The sequence below is a fragment of the Lutra lutra genome, chromosome 1, assembly GCF_902655055.1.
Source record: "Lutra lutra chromosome 1, mLutLut1.2, whole genome shotgun sequence".
In the NCBI taxonomy this organism is placed as follows: Eukaryota; Metazoa; Chordata; class Mammalia; order Carnivora; family Mustelidae; genus Lutra; species Lutra lutra.
The window spans coordinates 94,531,221-94,550,559 of record NC_062278.1 but is presented as its reverse complement, the minus strand read 5'-3'; the positions used below and the strand labels follow the sequence as shown (position 1 = coordinate 94,550,559).

The window sequence follows — 19,339 nt, the reverse complement described above, 5'->3', positions numbered from 1 at the left end:
AATGGCCCTTACAGACTTTATCCATCCTAGGCTTTAAACCTGACACATACGCATTTTTTTTTCTAATTTTATTGAGCAACCCAACGTATGTGGAGTGTACAAAATCCCACCAAATCAGATTCTGATGCTTTTCCTCATGTCTCTTCTTTGCTCACCATGTGACAAGGATATTTCTCTCTCTTCCCTGTTCATCTCTCTCCTTTCCCTTTCACTGTCTGCCTCTCTCCTCTGAACCCCATCAAAACCAAGCCAAAACAAACAAAACTACCCCAAATGCGATTCTCCATCTCACTTCCAGCCTTTAACACTGGACACTACCCTTCTCTATTTTATGGAAACCATTCCTACTGTCCTTTATGTTTCAGCTCAGACCTGCCTTCACTTGGGAAGTCTTAAAAGATGCACTCCCTTTGCCTTCTTGCCTTACCCGTGGTGCAGGCAGGTGCTCTCCTGTTGTACTCCCATACATCTGACTACCTAGCAGCTTGCGAGCTCCAAGAAATCTAGGCCTGGGCCTGCCTTGTTTATGGTCTTATAGCTTACAGACAGTAGGAGCTCAATAAAAAATAGGAATAATAAGAAAAAAGGGGGTAGAGAGACAATGCTGTTTTAGAGAAAATAAGTTTAAAAACTCTCTTAAGTGCATCTTGGGATGCAGCCGAGCCACCTATCTGCAGTAGAGGTGGGTCAAAAGTCAGCCTTCTCGATGGACACAGGCGCTGCTTTTATCAGTGGCTGAAATAGTCTTCTACAGACTTCTTATTTATAAAATCAGTCACTTCCATACATGCTGAAAGTTCAAGAGTAGATATGGGCTCTAGAAACATGGATTGTATTGCTATACAACATGACTGGCCCCAAGGACCCATTTCCCAACTACCAAACTGGTTATTTGTACTGGCTTTGCGGTCTTACTTCTTTCTTACTAGCCATCTTCAGTCTGTGGGCTGGGGACCTAAATTCCTTTTATGTACCTTAAAATCTACTCCAAATTTTCCTGATGAAATCCCAGTTTGTTTTAAAAATTGGCTGAGGTACCATGATTAAGAGAACTGACACCCATTTAGGAGACAAAATAGTCTGTTTAAATCTTGACTCCATTGCATAGTAACCTTGAACAAGGTCATGATGCGAACTTGAACAAGTCACTGTGTTGAACTGAACTTGCTTCATATGTGCAATCAGGAAACTGGTCCTGGTCCATGTTTAGGTTTTTGACATGATTAGACTCATGTGAAAATCTGTTGTAAATCCTAAGCACTGTGACATCACAAAGTGATATGAATTGACAACCGAGTCATGGACAGGAAGTTGTCTATCCAGAGCGATGTTGAGTTTTCATTAGCCTGGGAATAGATCTTTATGTCCAGAATTATGAGATGGGTTTTGCCATGGGGGATGGCTGGATGAAGAGGTATTTGTAGTGCTCCCTCTTGTTATGAGAACCTCTGGAAGACTTTTATTGTTCACTACTCTTAAAAATTTATCCAGATTTCTAAAATACCTTGAGTTCTGAATGTTTAGATTTAACTTATATTTATATTATAGTTGAGTACCATTCTTTTCTTGCCTAGATAGTTGAATACTATTTTTGTGTGCGAGTAAGCTTAAAAATTGACTGTCTAAATATTTAACCAGAGTTATTTTAAAAGAATTTCATTATTTATCTTCTTTATGATTTATATTATCACATTCTGTGTCTGTAGTTATGGTTTATCATAAGCAGCCCATCTGCTACAACAGCCAAATTGGAACATTCATATAAGATGAGTTTAGATATCATAAACATGACAAGAGATGGGTTACATTCAGTCTTTCTCCATGTTTAACCAATTTAATTTGTTTCCTATGCAGAAGAGGCTCTAAATTTACTTAATATATGTTAGCACTTAGGAACATAGTTAGAAACAAGGCGAAGGTCTTAACCTATTCGTAAATAAATGAGAAGATTCCTGTCGGAGTGAAAGAGAGAGAGAGAATTTATGTCAAACAATCAGGAATTTAATACATAGTGGTCTTTTAGGATGTCCAGTTTGTGTACATACTCTTAAGGCATGATTACGAATAACTTCACTTCCTATAAACAATGTGACTGGAGAAATTACTCACAGATACAACAAAAAGGGGAAGAAAGGTAAGACGTTTTAACTAAAGCCAATAAGTGAATTACTTTCCCTGAAAAGGTTAAAAATGGCAGATTTATTTTTCGTTGCCATAATATTTGTCTGTGTTGGCCAGCTATCTGAGGTATTCTCCAGAAGATGCAGGGCTCCTTGAGATGTCACCACATGACCCCAGGTTCAAAGTTACAGCAGAGTCTTGAAGGATTTTTCTCCTCTGTAATTTGGGGACTCAAGACGCCTTAACCAAAGACTTCAGTCTGTTGGCTAAACGAAAGTATTGATACTGCTGTAGCGAGAACTTTCAGTGATTAGTCTGAATTTCCCTCTGCCCCTGGTAGAGGTCAAGTGGAGGACTTTTTAGTGCAAGCGAAAGAGTCATTCATTTTTCACTCTTTAGGTAAAGGACTTATGTCATATTATTAGTGAAAATGTGATTAACTGTTAAAGCAACATAGGCCTTAATGATCTACAAAGCCATTTCTCTCAAAGTTATGGATTCATTGCTCTGCAGTACTAAATATATGTTGTTCTAGGATCATGCAAGTCATGAATACTAAAAATAAAAATAAACATATTTCTTTGATGATGATTTATTACCAAACAATTTGGAGCTAATACATTCACATTATAGGATGCAAATACAAATGTGACATAAGCAAGTGGGCCTTTAAGATGAAGTGTCATTACTTTTGGAAATATGGGCAGTGCTTCAACTTCATCACAGCCTTTGTAACATAATGTTTTGAGAGCCTGTGACTGATGTTTCAACTTGCAGCAGTTTGGTTCTTAAATTCCATACTTAGCAAGAGAATGGTTTCATTCAGCCTCATTGATGACCTAAAAACCCATATGCGGGGATATTATATGCCATTGTGAATTAGTATGCGAAGCTGGTAAAATGAGATTGACCAGGGGTAGGGGGGTTCCTTTCTGGTAAGATGCTGAGTTCACAATGAGCACAAGGCAGAGCCATGGCAGTGGCAGACCTAGTAAGGAAGGGTACCAGGAACCCACGCTGGTACGAGCAGGCATCATCGCTCCTCTCTGGCTCTGCAGAAATACTCCCCAGGGGTACTGATGCTAACAGCATGGTTATTTTTCTGTATCTGGATAAAGCTCTTGTTACTTGTGATCACTCAGCAAGCTAAAAAGCCACACGGAAGCTGAGCATGTGCATGTCAGGTTGACCTTGCTGTTCTTTTTCCCATCTCCATCTCTCCTCCTTCCAGCCCCACAGTCCCTTATCTGTCCCTTTCTTTCTTTCATTCCTTCTTCAGTTTATTGTCTCCACTCCCCTTCCTTTCCTTCGTTTATTTTTCTTTGCCTTCTTCTTTTCCCACTTGATCGTGTTTCTTGCTTTCTGCAAGAAACTAGGAGAGAAGCTGACGTTAAGTATCGTGGCGCTGTATTCTTGGCACTGTCAATAACTTGCTTGGAGGAAAGGGGTTTTCTGGTATCGGGAGAGAACTGCATTCCTTGTGACAGAATATGAAATTCTCTTGCAGTTTTTGTATCGGTGTTACTAATTTTATTACTGCAATCTAAGTGGATCCACTATTTTCTTGGCGATTGCTTCTATGGGTACGATAGGAATAATAAGACAGTTAAAAAGGTATTTGTGCAAGGCCTTTAAGAAATAACTCAGCGAGTCGAAAGGAGGACAAAGGAAGCAAATGATGGAGCAAAGTACACATTATATGAGCCCCGCCGACGGCTCTACAAGTTAGACTGCCCCAGTGTGCGTCTAATTTATGAAGCTGATAACCCAAGTTAACAGAGACCCTGGCACTATTATGGAGGTAATATTTTCTCAAGGATGTACAGTCTTAAACAACTTCTTCCTGTATTAGGTTCATACATGGTTTTCTTTAACATAAAGCAGGTATGTCTGTTCTCTTGTTCCATTTCATTTTCTTGGAAAAATAAATTTATTGCAGGCCCGCTGAATGGAAATTCTGCTTACTGTTTACGACTGAGGTTGCTCTCCCCTCTTCTGTATTACCCAGGGAATTAGTTCAATATAGAGCTTTATTCCACACCCATTTCTTTCTTTTTCCTCTCTCCATCCTTCTTTGCAGGGTTTGGTTTCAAAACCTATATTGCCACAGAGCAGCTGGTAGCATTTAGCAAACCACCTGCACAAGTAGTTCTGTTTCCAATGGAAGAAAATTTAGCTTACATAAGGCCAAAACCGGTAAGGTGTCGGCTTTTCCATTTTTATTTGTATTTGTGTACATTTTCTTACTCATTGATGAATGTTCTGCTAAGTGAAACTCAACTCCTTGGTAAAGAATGAGAAACAGTATGGTGTAGCAGTCCTTTGTTTCAGTAAGGCTCTGGTAAATTGGAACTCTGTCAGGAAGGCAAGAGGTTGATCGTAGCCAGGAAGAGACTCTTAAAATCTGTAACTTCTTTGAAGGGTGAGAAGGCACCCTCTTGAACTAGAAACTCTGCTATCATTTTCCAGGTAACAGTTCCTACTGCAGACTAGGACAAGTGTCCCGGTGAGTGCTGGCTTCCCATGAAAGGCATCGTGCGGTCAGACTTTGAATACCCCACAGTAAATAAATTACCTTCCTACTGCTTGGGAATAAGTTTAAATCTCAAAGATTTTATTAAATTGTTCACATAACTACACACCGAATATTGATCTGAACTGCACTAGCAGTGACTAATGTGTCAAGTGGTGACTTTCTTTAAATCAAGGTAGCTATTCTATAAATGAAACTCCAACCTGAAAAGCTGGCCATCTACAAATAATATCTGATGATTAACTTATGTAAGTGAACTGCAGCTCGTAAGTCATTCTTGCTTACCTCTCTCATGTACTCCTCAGTTGGCATTTTTCCCCCCTTAGGTAGAGGAACTGAATCAGAGGAAGGCTATGTGACTTGGTCAAGGTCACTTCGCTGGTTAAGAGTAAATTCATTCAGACTTCTAGTATAGTCACCTTTCAAGGAGAAGAGTTTAATGGTTTGTATTGTTTCATATAGGCCTGGAAGTTATTGAGACCCACATATATAGAGATGCAGTCATTGTCTCTAGGAAACTAGAAACTAGACCATGTATATACTATGCAGGATGCTGAACCAAAGCTAGATTTCTTTTTGAATCCCATCGTGAGATGGAAAGGATCCTAGAAGAAATTTAGAAGAATATCATGGCTTTATAAAAAAACAAATATATGTGACCAAGGTCACCCACTGGCAGTGCTGATACTTGAACCCAAATCAATCCCTTTGCTTTCCTCTCCTTTTCCTCCCTTCCCTTCCCTTGTGTTTTCTCTTTCTTTTCTTTTTCATTTCTCTTTCCTTTCCTTTATCCATTCTCTCTCTCTCTTCTTTCCTCTCTTCTTCCTCAAATGCTGGAACGCATATTCTGAGCCAGTTTCTACTCATCCAAGCTAGGTGTTGAATTTTAAAAACCCACTAATAACTCCTCCCCTGCCTTCAGGAGTTTTAATGAGGGATCAATTAACTGGAACAGTGCCATCTGTCATGGTGGAGGTATAGGGTATTAGGTGTGTGTGATGCTTGGGAGGGATATACAACCAAGTCTAGAGGGAGTCAGAGAAGGTTTCCTTAAGGGGGTATATCTTAACCAACACCCAAAGGATGATTAACTATTCTAACGAAAGGGAGTTTTATAGTAGCAGAGAAGAATGTTCAGGTATCAGCCCAGAGGCAAGAGAAAGAAGGGTGAAGTTTATCATTTGAAAGAAGTTTGATATGAGTATGGGTGGGCAGGGAGTATAGTGAGAGAAATACTGGATGAATTCCCTTTAAAGATAAATTGAGTTCAACATTAGATGTTTGTAAGACACCCTTAGGAGCTATGAAGATTATAAGATAATACTCTTTAATTATAATGGAATAATCTAGGATAGTGAATGATAAAATGGTAAGTCCCCCCTAAGAGGATACAGATTATGAACTTCTCTTGAGGTTCAGAGACAAAAGAGGTCATTGTTGGCCATAGTAAGCCACCATAGTAAGACACCAAAGGAGGTGTCAAGGAAGATTTTCAAAGATGAGTAGCATATCTGTAGATCATACTTTCTTATATTCCTTCTGTCAATGAGCAAATAGTCTTTACCGTCTGTCTCTGTCACCTCAATTTCCATTCAGTCTTCATCTTAGTACAAGTTCTATTTTGCCCACAACACTTGAAGAAGTAGTAGTGACCCCCAACTGCCACATCCAGTGCATTTTTCAGTCTTTTGCCCACTATAATGTCCTCAGGACAATTTTCTCCTTCTCAGACCCTATTCCTCCTCTGGCTTCTGGACCAGCACTCACTTCTGTGTCCCCCTCTAATTCTGTCTCCTTATCTTCCGGTTCACAGACCTCAAATGTTGGTGTTTCCCAGAGTACAGACCTCAGCCTTCTTTCTTCACCTGAAGAGTCTATCTATTTATCCATTAAGGACTCCTAAATAGTGACCTTAATCTCCAAACCTACAATTCCATCCTCTTGCTGAACATCTGTACCTGAGTATCTTACCCCACTTCAAGTGAAGTGAAATCCCTTCTTCCTCACCTTATTTCCCATTGTAGTTAATGGTTTCACCTTGCTTTTCAAGCTAGAACCTGAAAGCTTACCTTGACTTCTTGCATTCCTTTTCTCTTCACTCATGTCTAGTGATTTGCCAAATTTAATAATCTCTACTTCAGAGATATTCCTTGATTCTGCCTGATTCTCTCAAAGTGGCACTGCTTTCCCCTTGATTTAGAGCTTCACCACCCATTGCCATGACTGCATGAAGAGTGCTCTCCCTGCCATCACCATTTTTTTCTAAACATCAGTGTTGAGATAATCTTTTATTTGCTTAAGGAATTACTTTGTCTCCTTCTTGTTCTGCTGAATTGCTGGGTCCCTTAAAGATGCCTTAAAGAGTAGCACTGGTGCAGGGAGGCTCCTGAGCAGCTCAGTAGATTAAACAAAGGACTCTTGATTTTTGCTGGGGTCATGATCTTGGGGTAATGAGATCAAGCCCTGTGTGGGTCTTTGCACTCAACATGGAGTCTCCTTTCTCTCCACCTTCACCTCTTTCTTTAATATTTGTGAATTTGTGCAAGATTTTGCTTGGGAAAGCAAAGTGTTCTGCAGCTAAAAATTTTTAAAAATTAGAAAGTTGAACTCTGTAGTCTGATATATGTGGCCTTTGGTGATTTGATTCCAAACCTTCTCTTTAGCCCCATCTCTTCCCTCTCCTTGCCCCTCACCCTAATCATCATTCACTCAGGGTTCTCCTGAAAGCACTGTTGTCTGTCACCACTCCATGTCTTTGTTTATGCTGATTTTCCCACTTGGAAGTCCGCCATGTTTGCTCTCCATTTTCTTCACCTTCTCTACCCAGCAAATTCCCGATGATTCAACTCAAATCTTGCTCTCATAGTTGTCCCTTAGAGAGTAGTCTGCATGATCACCATCTCTTTTATAATCCTTAAAACATTAGTCACCTCCACCGTCAGATTGTTTTCCCTATGGCCTCCCAGAGGGCAGAGAATGAGTCTTACTTATGTATTGGTAGCCCAGCATCCGTGATACTGGAAGTGCTGCTCAGTTAATGCCAGCTCTGGTTGCTTGCTTCTCCTTCTGCTGCTATTGCTACAATGGCAAAGCCAAAGGACATTTTTGAGCAAAGGAGTGAAATATCAAGAATGGAATTTAGATGTTTAGGATGATTGATCTCAAAGTCAAGTGCAGAACAGAGAAAGGAAGAAAGTCTAGGGTCAGGGAGAGAGAGGGGTCTAACTGAGATTCTCAGAACAGCATGGTATAAGTTAGATTAAAATCTACCACAGATTCATTGTTGAATTGGTAGATATATCTCAGAGGAGAACAATAGAAGACTAAAAAGTTTGTTCATTTTCTTTAGAAATTCTAATTGTAGCAATGAGAGTTTTGGTCCATTCCTTTGCTTTGTTATTCGCTCTGTGGAGAGCAGATAAGCTACTTGGTTCTACCAGTCCTCCCCGTCTCCATCACATAGCTGGAGTGGGGGCAGCAGAAACAACATGTCCTTGTATGTGCCAGACATTGTGCTCTCTGCATTACATGCATAATCTCCAAGAGATAGTGAGATAAGTACTATAATAACCTTCACATTAGAGACGAAGACAGTGAGGCTCAGGGAGGTGAACTAGCTTGCACAAAGTCTTGTAACTGGGAAGTTGGGGACCATGGGTGGGAACTCAAATCTGTCTGAATCCAAAGCCTGACCTTCATTCCTACTCACTACTCAATCTCAACAGGCTCTGTTTAGCCAAGGACTTTTGGATCTAATATCTGAATACTCAACAGGAACTCAGGTAACATATCCTTCATTAATGCAAGCCAGGGAGCTCAGAGTTCCAAAGAAACAAATTCCTTAGAAGTCTAAATCTCACTTCTTTGAGCCTGGTAGCTTCTATAATGCTGCCAAAAGGATGGAAAACTTTCCTGAAATCATGATTCTAGGAAACCAGATAACCGATCTTATTAGATTCTTGTCCTATATCAAAGTAAATTGGCGCTGAGTGACTCTCTCTTCAGAAAAGTGTATAAGCTCTGGCACGTGGGCTTAACCTCTGGGCCGTCCAAATTAAAGGCAATTTTCCCACACGTGTGAGTTCTCACCCAGGTCTCATGTAACTGAAGTTGTTTGATAGTTTCCAGCAGATGTTGACTCACAACTTGCTTCACGGCCTTAAACCAGTTGAATAGCAGTTTTCAAAGTGTGGTGGACCACATGCATCAAATATTGGGATACTGCAGAGTTCTGGACTTAGCCTCAGGTTTCCTGGTTTCGAAGCTTTGGGGCAAAGCCCCAAATCCTGCTTATTTCTCTGAAGCAAAGCATGGTGAAGAGGAGTGTGGCGATGGTCCTTGGGATAAAGGGGAACTGAAAGTGCTGAGCGTGGTTGTTAAAGCCTGCAGACATTTAATAATAATAATAATAATAATAATAATAACAACAACAGCTCTATTTTGTATTGCACCCCTCAACTGCCTTTCAGTGAGCGACCTTCTGTGCTAATTAATCACAAGCATATCAGCTCTGTAAATGTTTTGACTTTGTTCTGGCAATTCTCACAGCTGCCCAAGTGATCCCTCTTCCTACGGTTCATTCTGTTTAGCCTTTGATTTGCATCTCTTATCTCCAAATATGTATAATTAGGTTTCTGAGGGCCACCTCTGAGCAGGAGCTGTACTTGTTTTTCCTGCAAAGGCAACATTATTATTCCCACTGCATATGACCAAACCCAGACTTCAGGAGCTTAATTGATGTGGCCAAGGTCATGGAAGGAGGGAACTGGAACTGAAGTTTGAACCCAGGTCACCTGCCTCCATAATTGTGCCTTTTTTCAATGTGCCAGGTCACTTTATACCATGTGGCTTTTTTCTTGTTAGGTGCAGATACAGCTACCGGTTAAGGATCCTATCCAGGATGCGTGGATTACACGGTCACCAGAACTGTTTTTGTGGCACAGGTGTCTGTGCAACATCCAGAATCTTCATCTTAAGTTATAGCCCTGGGAAACATAGGAAAATTGTTTCACTTCAACTTCGAGGCATAGTTGAAGTCGGGAATTATTTTTAGTAGAAGTTTTATTTGTTGGTTGCTTATTTTTACCAATTTCATTAACCTAATTACAAGTCTCTTCTTCCCAGGGCACCACAGCTGAATTTTTAGTCAGCAGTGACCAGTAGGACTTTCTGCAAAGATAAAAATGTTCTAAGTCTGGATTGTTTGATATACTTGGTACTAGCCACATGCGCCTGTTCAACTGTATGGCCAGCAGGACTGAGGAACTGAGTTTTTCATTTTAATTAATTTATTTTTAAATGTACATAGCCACCTGTGGCTTGTGGCCACCATATTGGACAGCAGAGGCCTAAATGGGTCTACAGGAAGACGATAAATTTGGGTGGTGAAGGATTCAGAACTGGAGCCCAACTGACTGGCTTACTAGCCTGTATGACTTTGTGTAAGTTACTTGGCACGTCTTTTTTTTTCATTACTTGAAATATAAAATGGCAGTAATAATAGTATGTGCCTCCCAATTTAGTTCTGAGGATTACATGAGTTTTATATAAAGATTCTTAGCACAAGTCTAGCACATAGTAAGGGCTCATCAATGTTAGTAGCGATTATTTTGACCATTACTAATTTTAGCTCAACTTCCTAAAGTTTTTGCCTTTTTTGTCACTGGGAATCCACTTAAAAGTGTTGATAATGTGGTAGCTGCTTAATAAATATGTATTGAATTAAGTTTCTGAAATCCCTGATTTAGGACTTTTGATATGTAGACTGAAGTGCATATGTAGAGAGAGTGCTGGGGAGAGCCTCAGAGAGGGCCTCCCCTTCTTCAGATACACAATAGGAAAGTATGTCTGTTTGTCAAGACAAATGAGAAGAAAAGGAAATGAACTGTCACTAATACTTAGAAAAAACCTAAAATTTTTTTTTTCTCATCTCTTGTCCCATGTGACTCAATACCCATGACCTTAAAAAGTCCAAGTTTGAAAAGTCTGAGGAGGTGATCAAGGGAAGGGCATTTTAATAGGACATGTGATAAGTAGTAGGAAATAGGTTCTGATCAGGCATATTATAAATATGGATCTTGATGATTTTTATTAGCCAGTCTGTTTCAAAATAACCACACACACCTAACCACACACTCCTAAAGACGTTTGCGCACCACATTTTGTGTGTACGTGCGTGTCTGTGTGTATGTGTATATAGATTAAGACTGACATTAAAATTAGATAGTAAAACCTTTTCATTTAGTGCCAACAAAATCTAGCCACAATAAATTGAAAATGTGAACTGCTTTGGCATGCCTTAGCTTTATAAAGCCCTGGAAATGGCTATACAAATATTTTTCTAAATGGAAATCATATTAGACTTGAGGTTTAAAGTACTGTAGATAGGAAAGAGAGGTAAATAATTGCCTTTTTTTTTTACTTTGTGACCATATTGTAAATGCCAGACAATGGAAAAACTAGTAAAATTAAAAAGGAATTCCTAAAGTGAAACAACATACTGGCTCACAAATTGTCTCTCTTCATCATTGGCATTGCGGATTTATATTGACTACATTGCCAGCGACTTAGCTGTTCAGGGAACAACTCAGGCTGCTTGGCTTGGGCTGGGCTGCAGGTCTAGGACAGAGATGGCGTGGGAGGTGGGATTCAAGAGCTACCATGCTATCAGTGAAGGCTTATGGCTGCTTGGTTGACAGCTTAAAATGAGAGACCAACTGCGCGACCAAAGGAAATATAATATGATCTTTTAATGAGTTGAATGCAGAGAAGTGTTTGAGGAAAAGGAACCGAGGTCCTTCTGAAGGGATTTGGTGGTCACAGTCTATACCTTCATTAGCTGGTAAAAGGTGCCAAGTGTAGATATTTGGCAGTTTACTCTGAAGTAATTCCCTTCCTTTAAAAACTTTCAGTGGCAGGCTACCAAGATGGCCCTATTGTTATCTCCTTGTTTAATTGTTGACTTTGCGTTGATTTTATTATTCAGGTAAGCCCCACCTATTGTTTCAGAGGTCAAGGAGCTTTTTCATTGCATTCAGTCTCAACTGTAGCCTCTGGTCAACCGCAGTCTTTCTTCTTAGGCAAACATTCTATAGCAGCTGGGTTGGAAACTATCATTCCACACATCACAGCAAATCTCAGACAAGTTGAGTTTAATTATTCCCTGTTGACTAGCTCTGCCATTACTAAAATCTCTTTTAACACGCTGACATCTAGAGTGGAAGTGTAGGGTTTCTGAGCTCTCAGCACAATAGCTTTTGCATTAATATCTCACAGTTTATTTCATGGAGCAAAGGCCTGCTTGTGGTGTCTAAAATTTGTTTAAACATAAATTGCAAAGAAAGGCATGGTGACAAAATAGACCTGTATATAGGGAAAAGAAAGCCCGTGAATAGGTTTAGGTATTTTTTTAAAAGTGCATTTCTCTTATTAAAAAAACTTTTTTTTTTTTTTTTTTTGCCTTTCAAGTGCATGTCAAAGAGATTTTAATCACCCTTTTGTTTTTGTTAATTTTTATGTTTTATTACTCTGCTGAATAAATAGTATGGGTATAATGTATCCCAAACTAAACTTTTCATGATGTTTAACAAACTGTAATTTCATGATTAATAGTGCCTAATCTGAATGTCCCATGAAACTTTATGTGGTGAGAGGTATTCAGCATTACTATGGGTGAGCAACCTCACAAAAGGGACAGTTCAGTGATTGTTTCCAAGGAGATTTAAAGTCTTACGAGTTATGAGCAAAACAATAAAGCTTTGGCATTGGATATCTAGTATAACATGTCCTAGGATTGAGTACTACTTAGAAATTAAGTAATAGGGAAAGAACTGAATATTGTTTAAAAAATTATTTTGTAGTATCAGACATGGGAGAATCTAGCATGTGGGCACTATGGCTTTAAAGTTACATGTGCTTAGTGAACTTCATCTTAGCTGGCCAACACCCATTGGTTCCACCAAATACATGGCCGGAACCTACTGTTTCTTTGCTGGCCAAACACTATTTTCCCCACCTAAGCTCCAGGCTTCCAAATTATGTCTATGGGAGACCCTAAAACATAGCAGTAGTGACCCTGAGGGACCAAGGTCCTTCTTGATGGGATTACCTTGACTTTGCTTTATTTGGGCGTTAAGGCACATCAGCAATCACAAGTAATTAAAAAAAAACCCCAAATCTGATTACGTCTCTCCTCTGTCAAAAACCCTCCAGTGGTTTCCCACTGCATTCATGATAAAGTTCAAAATTTATATCATCCCTTATGAGGCCCTCCATCATCTGCTACTGCAAGATCCTCACCCTACCTCTTCCTTCCATTCTTCAGCCATCTTGCAATTCTTAAACTTGCCTCTAGCCTCTCACACATTGTAAACATTGACTCATTTATTTATCCATTCATTATTTATTGCATCCTGACTGTGCCAGGCACCATGTTGATTGCTAAGAGATTTGTCAGAGGGTAAAATATGCATGGTGTGTACCCCCCTAAAGTCTATCAACTAGTCAAGAAGCCAGAAATGGAACAAGTAACTATAAAAGCTGTTTTCTGAGACCATTTTTCTGTTGGACGTGGCTATCTCATTCTTAGATTTCATGTCTCGTATTAAATATCCTGTTCTGGAGGAAACTTCCTTGATCCTTCCCCTAGATTATAACCTCTTAATACATGCTAAAGAAATAAAACAGAACCAAATTAGTAAAAATTAGTCTTAAAGACTTTATAAAGGCCCAGCTTGGCCTGCGGCTTCTGGATTCTTCATGAGTCTTCACCATTCATCTTTACTCATTTGATGATTTAGCTCCTATGGACTAAGGCCATTCCTACCTATTGGGACAAACAAGATAGAGAAGAAGCTCTAAAAGAGTTAGAAGGGATCATTTATTGAGTATGTATCTATCACAGATATTATTTTACTCCTATTTAAATACTTGCTCTTTATACAAATATTGTAAAATGAGTACAGAAAAGCAGGAGAACATAGAACTACAGTCCAGACCACTCAGATCTGCCACTGGGACCCCCCTGTTTTCTCAACGGTAAACTGAAAATAATAATATCTTTCTTGGGATCATTGGGAGAATTACATGAGATAATATACAAAAAGGCCTCAAAAGATGTCTGCCACATTGTGAGTTCTGGCTTGTATTGTTATTCCCTTGTATAGATGAGGGAAAAGGCTTGAAAGGTTTAGGTAACTTTTGAAGATCAGAGAGCTAGCAATATAGAAATCAACAGAGTCAGTATTGAGGCAGAGGTCTGTCCAGTTTCAGACCCTAGTTTCTGCTTTCTACACCAGAGCAGGTAAATATCTACCCAGTGAGTGAAGGTGATAGAAAAGCCAATCAATAGTTACCAGAAGAGAAAGAGTCTGCTTTTAAAAGCCTGAGTTTTAAAATGTGTCTTCCAGCCTGATTTCTGAGAATAAAGTTATGCTTGATTCCATACGTAATGGACAGCGGTGGTCATTTGAGTAATGTGCCAGATGGTTGCATAAATCCCTGAGAAGCAGCATATTCTTCTGTTTAATTTTAAAATACAATGTATCAGGTTGAGAAAGGAAGATAAGAAAGAAATGACCCTGTCTTGTGCTGATAAATTGCTTTCTCTGAATTTACCTTTATTTGGATGCCATTCCATAGAATCTCTTTTCTTAGAAGGTACAAGGAGCCATGTTTTAGGGGGAAAAAAAAATCCCTGCATTATCCTGAAACATTGTTGATGTAACTGATACCTTTGGTATAAAGTTATCGAGTTTAGGTTTTTCTTTATTCAAAGATATCTTTACTTTATGGTTTCTTCTTGCATCGTGTTTTTTTTATGATGTTACTTTTTCTACCCATCCTTTGTAGTAGTCCAGAATATTAAAAAGGAGACCTTTATAATTTTGATCTCATGCCTCCATTCCTGTCTGTTAGGCTGTTAGGCTAATAATAATGTTGGAAAGAAACAGTTATTGGAAGGACCACTTGCAATTTGTTCAAAATTTACTTCCACTTTAATGAAACATCTAATATGAGCCAGGAAAAAAAGATGTGCAGACATTTTTTTTTCCAGTCTCAGAAATCTTTGAGTTTATTGGTAAATATATGTCAATAGATATTTTTTAAAAAAAAATCTATGGAGACTTTTGCTTACCGGACTATGGAAGCATAGCAAAATGCCCACCACTGGGAGTTTGGGGATTTGCTGTACATTTGTATAGATGAAGTCTTCAAAATAAGAATGAGTTAGTTAGTAAATAATGGGTAGAAATTATGTGCTGAGAAAGTGGGACCTGCCAAAGCAAAAGGCTTAGAACCTGAATCATGAGGGTGCATGTGTAGACTTACAAATCTGGTTTATACTTCTAGATTGCAAAGAATGATGGAGGGAGTAAGACGATGTCAATTTGACAAGGTTGGTGGAGGCCACATGGTGCACTCTGTGTGTAATATTAGGTTCTTCGGCCTCTAGACTGTCAGTCACGGACAGTGACTGAAAGATTTTATGTAGCAAATTAACATGATTTGTATGTAAACTAATTCATTGGTTGCATTAGTCAGAATGCATGTAATGTGGACAAGTCTGGATGCAAGAAGTTGATTGTGATAGTTAAAGATGGAGCAGGCAAGCAGTAGTGAGAAGCAATGGATATCGGCAAATTTAGGGAACACAATTCATGAGGCTTGGAGATTAGTTTGGTTTGAGACACGAGGGAGGTATAGGGTCTAAGATAGTGCAAGTCAGAGATTGAGAGTGAACACAAAGTGTTTCTAGACCTGGCCACACTAAATTTAAGACACCTCTGGAACAACTGGATATAGCACTCTGGAGTTCAGAGGGGATAGACGTCATTGTCCGGGAGTTACCAGCCCAGGGACGGTGGGACAATTAGAGTTTTGAGAATGGTTGGAAGAAAACCCAGTGGACAGGTTCAAAGGAAAACAGGCTGAAGACGAAACCCTGGGAGAAACCCAGCATTTACTCAGCAAGGGGAGAAAATGACCCCAGTGGAGGATCCAAAAAAAGAATCCAGAGGAGCAGAAGGTGAGCCAGGGAAGAGTGAGTCATGAATGCCAAAGTAGACCATTTCAAGGAGGAAGTGGTTATTAAGTGTCAAATGTTGTAATTTTCACCTATATTTTATGTTTATTCCTATGCTTATTTTTTTTACCGTGTTAACTAATGATAGAAATAGGTATGCTATGAACGGAACAACAACAACAACAACAACAATATATATATATATCCTCTCCTTTCAGTAAACTACGGGTAGACAATATTGGCATGGAAATAAAATAATTATAGTAATAATCCTTTAATTGACAGTTACATAGTACTTAGAGTTTATTAGGTGCCCTGATAAACAATATCACTCTACTTTCACAGGAGTCCAATAAGATAAGCACTGAGCCCTTAGATTTCTCCCCCTCTTCCCAGTGAGGAAGCCAATGCACAGTGAGGCTGAGTGACTTGTCAAGGCTAACTGCTGGTGAGCCGTAGAGCTTGGACGATACCAAAGTATGTCCTCAGCTTCCTGACCCATCAGACCTTCATAATGCCAAGTAAGGAATCCGAACATGATGAAACATAGCATAGCCCTTTAGCCTAAGGATAGAAAAGCTTCATATCCATTCTTCAGATTTATTACTTTGCTCTTAGTCATTAGCAATCAAAATCTTCAAATTCATAAAATTTCAAACTTTAAAATGTCAGTTACAATTTTTATATAATCTCTTTTCTGTTCCATTTTCCATCCACAGAAAGAAATTTTCAATTCCAGTTTGTTTCTTCTGAGATTAAATTTATTTGGGGGATAATTGCTAGAAACTTAGGTCTTTAATTATATCTACAGGCATTATTACAGAAGCAAGTAAAGTAAAAACATACAATCCAAAGGAAAGAAAGAAAGAAGTGAAATTGACATTTGTCCAGATTTTGTATGTTGGGAAACATTATCTTGAATGCAACAGATAATAATCTATACAAAACAACTCAAAAAATTAAATCCATATCTTGGGAGTTGGCATGATTGTATTACTTTATAGAAGGTGTCTACCATCCAGCTCTTAAATGTAATAGCATGTCTATGCCAGGTCAAACTAAAGGCACAAAGGCAGACTTTAGAAACATATATGTATATTTTTTTCATATATTCCTCTTAGCAAAAATTTGTAGCATCTAGAACAAAAAGAGAGTTCTTGTTTCTCATCCTCAGTCTTGTCTTAATGGTGTCGCCTGTTAGATTTCATGCAGGATTTCACATGAGTTTCCTCTGTTTTACCTCACTTTGGATAGAGCCCACTGAATGTTGGTTTAGTTTCCTATTGCTCATTCTGAAGTCACCTGGTGTTCCTTTTGTATTAATGTTTACTCTCCTGGGAACTTTCTATTTTGCTGGAGTCAGTTCTCTGGCTTCCCTTTAGAAAACAAGGCCAGTAGTTCCCTGCCCCACTGCTTCATCTACATCTTAATAGTTTTCTCGGGTACTTCGTCCAGGCCAAGCTTCCCCGTTTCTCTTACAGGACTTTTCCATTTGACAACAGCTGAGGAGTAACTTCTTATCCCTTTTATTCTACATTTTCATCATTTCCTTCTTCTGCCTCAGAGTAACATGGAGTAAGGGCTCCACAAATTGACTATCAAATTATTCATTCCAATAATCATTTATTTTGTTTAAAATTATTTTCACTTTCTTCTGAATCAATTTCTAAATACATTTTAATACCATTTTTACACTTCTCCTTTTAATGGACCATGATGTGAAATGTTAAGGGGCTTAATAACTATGTTACAAAACAATATTTCAAACTTCATTTTATCAAACATATACTGGGTACTTACTATGTATAAATCACTGGAGTAGGCATTAGAAAAGATTAAAAAAATCACAAGGGCGATGTCCCCAAGAAGAACAAAGCCTAACAGGGAATTCAGGGTGAAGGAAAACTGAACAAAGTACCTTAATTATTATTGGTTATTAATAGATTTCTTCATGAGAACTAAAGCAATTTAATTAATTCTTATGACGTCAGCAAATGTCTCTAATGGAAAAAGACAGTAGCATTTTACTTGCAGCATCTTCTTTCTCCAAACCTTCTCTATTGCTGCTTCTTTGCTAAAAAAAAACAAAATTAATAATAATAGTAAAAAAATAATAATAAAGTATTTTCTGGTAGGAAATTGGCATGTTTAAAATTAAATTATGCCTGTATACTTAGAGAAGAAAACAGTCTTAAAATAATGTAAAGGCATTTGTAAATAACACAATGATATAAAAACAAAAACAAATTCCAGCAGTATGTTTTGAAATTTTCTTATTAATCTAACAACATGGAAAGAAAAATATCCATTCATTCTAGAGTTTTAGCCTATGTGTATGAAAGACTGTTCTGTAATTTACAAAAAAACACTGTCCATTGGCTTTAGAATTTGTAATCTCCTCGTAAAGAATCAAAAAGTCTACAGGACTCATTAGAAAGGACATTATAGGTAGAATCTCAAAAGCACCTGTGAGGTCATTTAAAGAATTAGTTAATATAGTTAGTTTGGTTTTCTTGTTAAGCTACCAAATTGAACAGTGTACTCTTTTTCAATAGTAATAGAGAAAAATCATCCCCAGCTGTTGCCTTTATATGAGGAGACACTGAGTCTTCCAATCCTTGATAAACTGCAGGGTGAATTCTCTATGAAACTTTGTGGAATGTTTCTAGAATTAGGGAAGCTGGCTTATAATTCAGAGTAAAGAAATTATCATAGCTTTAGCCACCCTGAGATGAATGGGGAAAAAAAAAAAAAAGGACGAGTTCGCATTTTTGGCACCCACAGAAGTGTGTATACCTTTGAATTGTGCCTTCGTGTGACCTGGCCTAATTTAGTACCTTGGGAAACAATGTAATTTGAAGTTACTTCTGAGAGAACAGAGAGACTTGGTGCTGACTCATAAGATCTGGAACAATTTTTTTTTTTAAATTTTTTTTATTTTTTTTCAGCATAACAGTATTCATTATTTTTGCACCACACCCAGTGCTCCATGCAATCCGTGCCCTCTACAATACCCACCACCTGGTGCCCCCAACCTCCCACCCCCCACCCCTTCAAAATTCTCAGATCGTTTTTCAGAGTCCATAGTCTCTCATGGTTCACCTCCCCTTCCAATTTCCCTCAACTCCCTTCTCCTCTCCATCTCCCCTTGTCCTCCATGCTATTTGTTATGCTCCACAAATAAGTGAAACCATATGATAATTGACTCTCTCTGCTTGACTTATTTCACTCAGCATAATCTCTTCCAGTCCCGTCCATGTTGCTACAAAACTTGGGTATTCATCCTTTCTTTTTTCTTTTTTCTTTTTTTTTTTTTACAGCTTTATAAACATATATTTTTATCCCCAGGGGTACAGGTCTGCAAATCGCCAGGTTTACACACTTCACAGCACTCACCATAGCACATACCCTCCCCAATATCCATAACCCCACCCCCCTCTCCCAACCCCCTCCCCCCATCAACCCTCAGTTTGTTTTGTGAGATTAAGAGTCACTTATGGTTTGTCTCCCTCCCAATCTCATCTTGTTTCATTTACTCTTCTCCTACCCCCTCAACCCCCCATGTTGCATCTCCTCTCCCTCATATCAGGGAGATCATATGATAGTTGTCTTTCTCCGATTGACTTATTTCGCTAAGCATGATACCCTCTAGTTCCATCCAC

The 19,339-nt window shown here is 38.7% G+C and overlaps 1 protein-coding gene and 1 long non-coding RNA gene across 14 annotated transcripts in view; both read left to right on the top strand.

The window, feature by feature from the left end:
- MECOM (MDS1 and EVI1 complex locus) overlaps nucleotides 1-19,339 on the top strand; it is a 548,915-nt gene that overhangs the window by 442,131 nt on the left and 87,445 nt on the right. The gene's annotated exons all lie outside the window — the stretch shown is intronic.
- Nucleotides 1,329-19,339, top strand: part of LOC125100105 (uncharacterized) — a 24,892-nt gene continuing 6,881 nt past the window's right edge. Inside the window, exons 1-2 of the long non-coding RNA XR_007127443.1 lie at nucleotides 1,329-1,414; nucleotides 2,024-2,134. This is a non-coding gene — a long non-coding RNA (uncharacterized LOC125100105). The remainder of the gene's footprint in view (nucleotides 1,415-2,023; nucleotides 2,135-19,339) is intronic.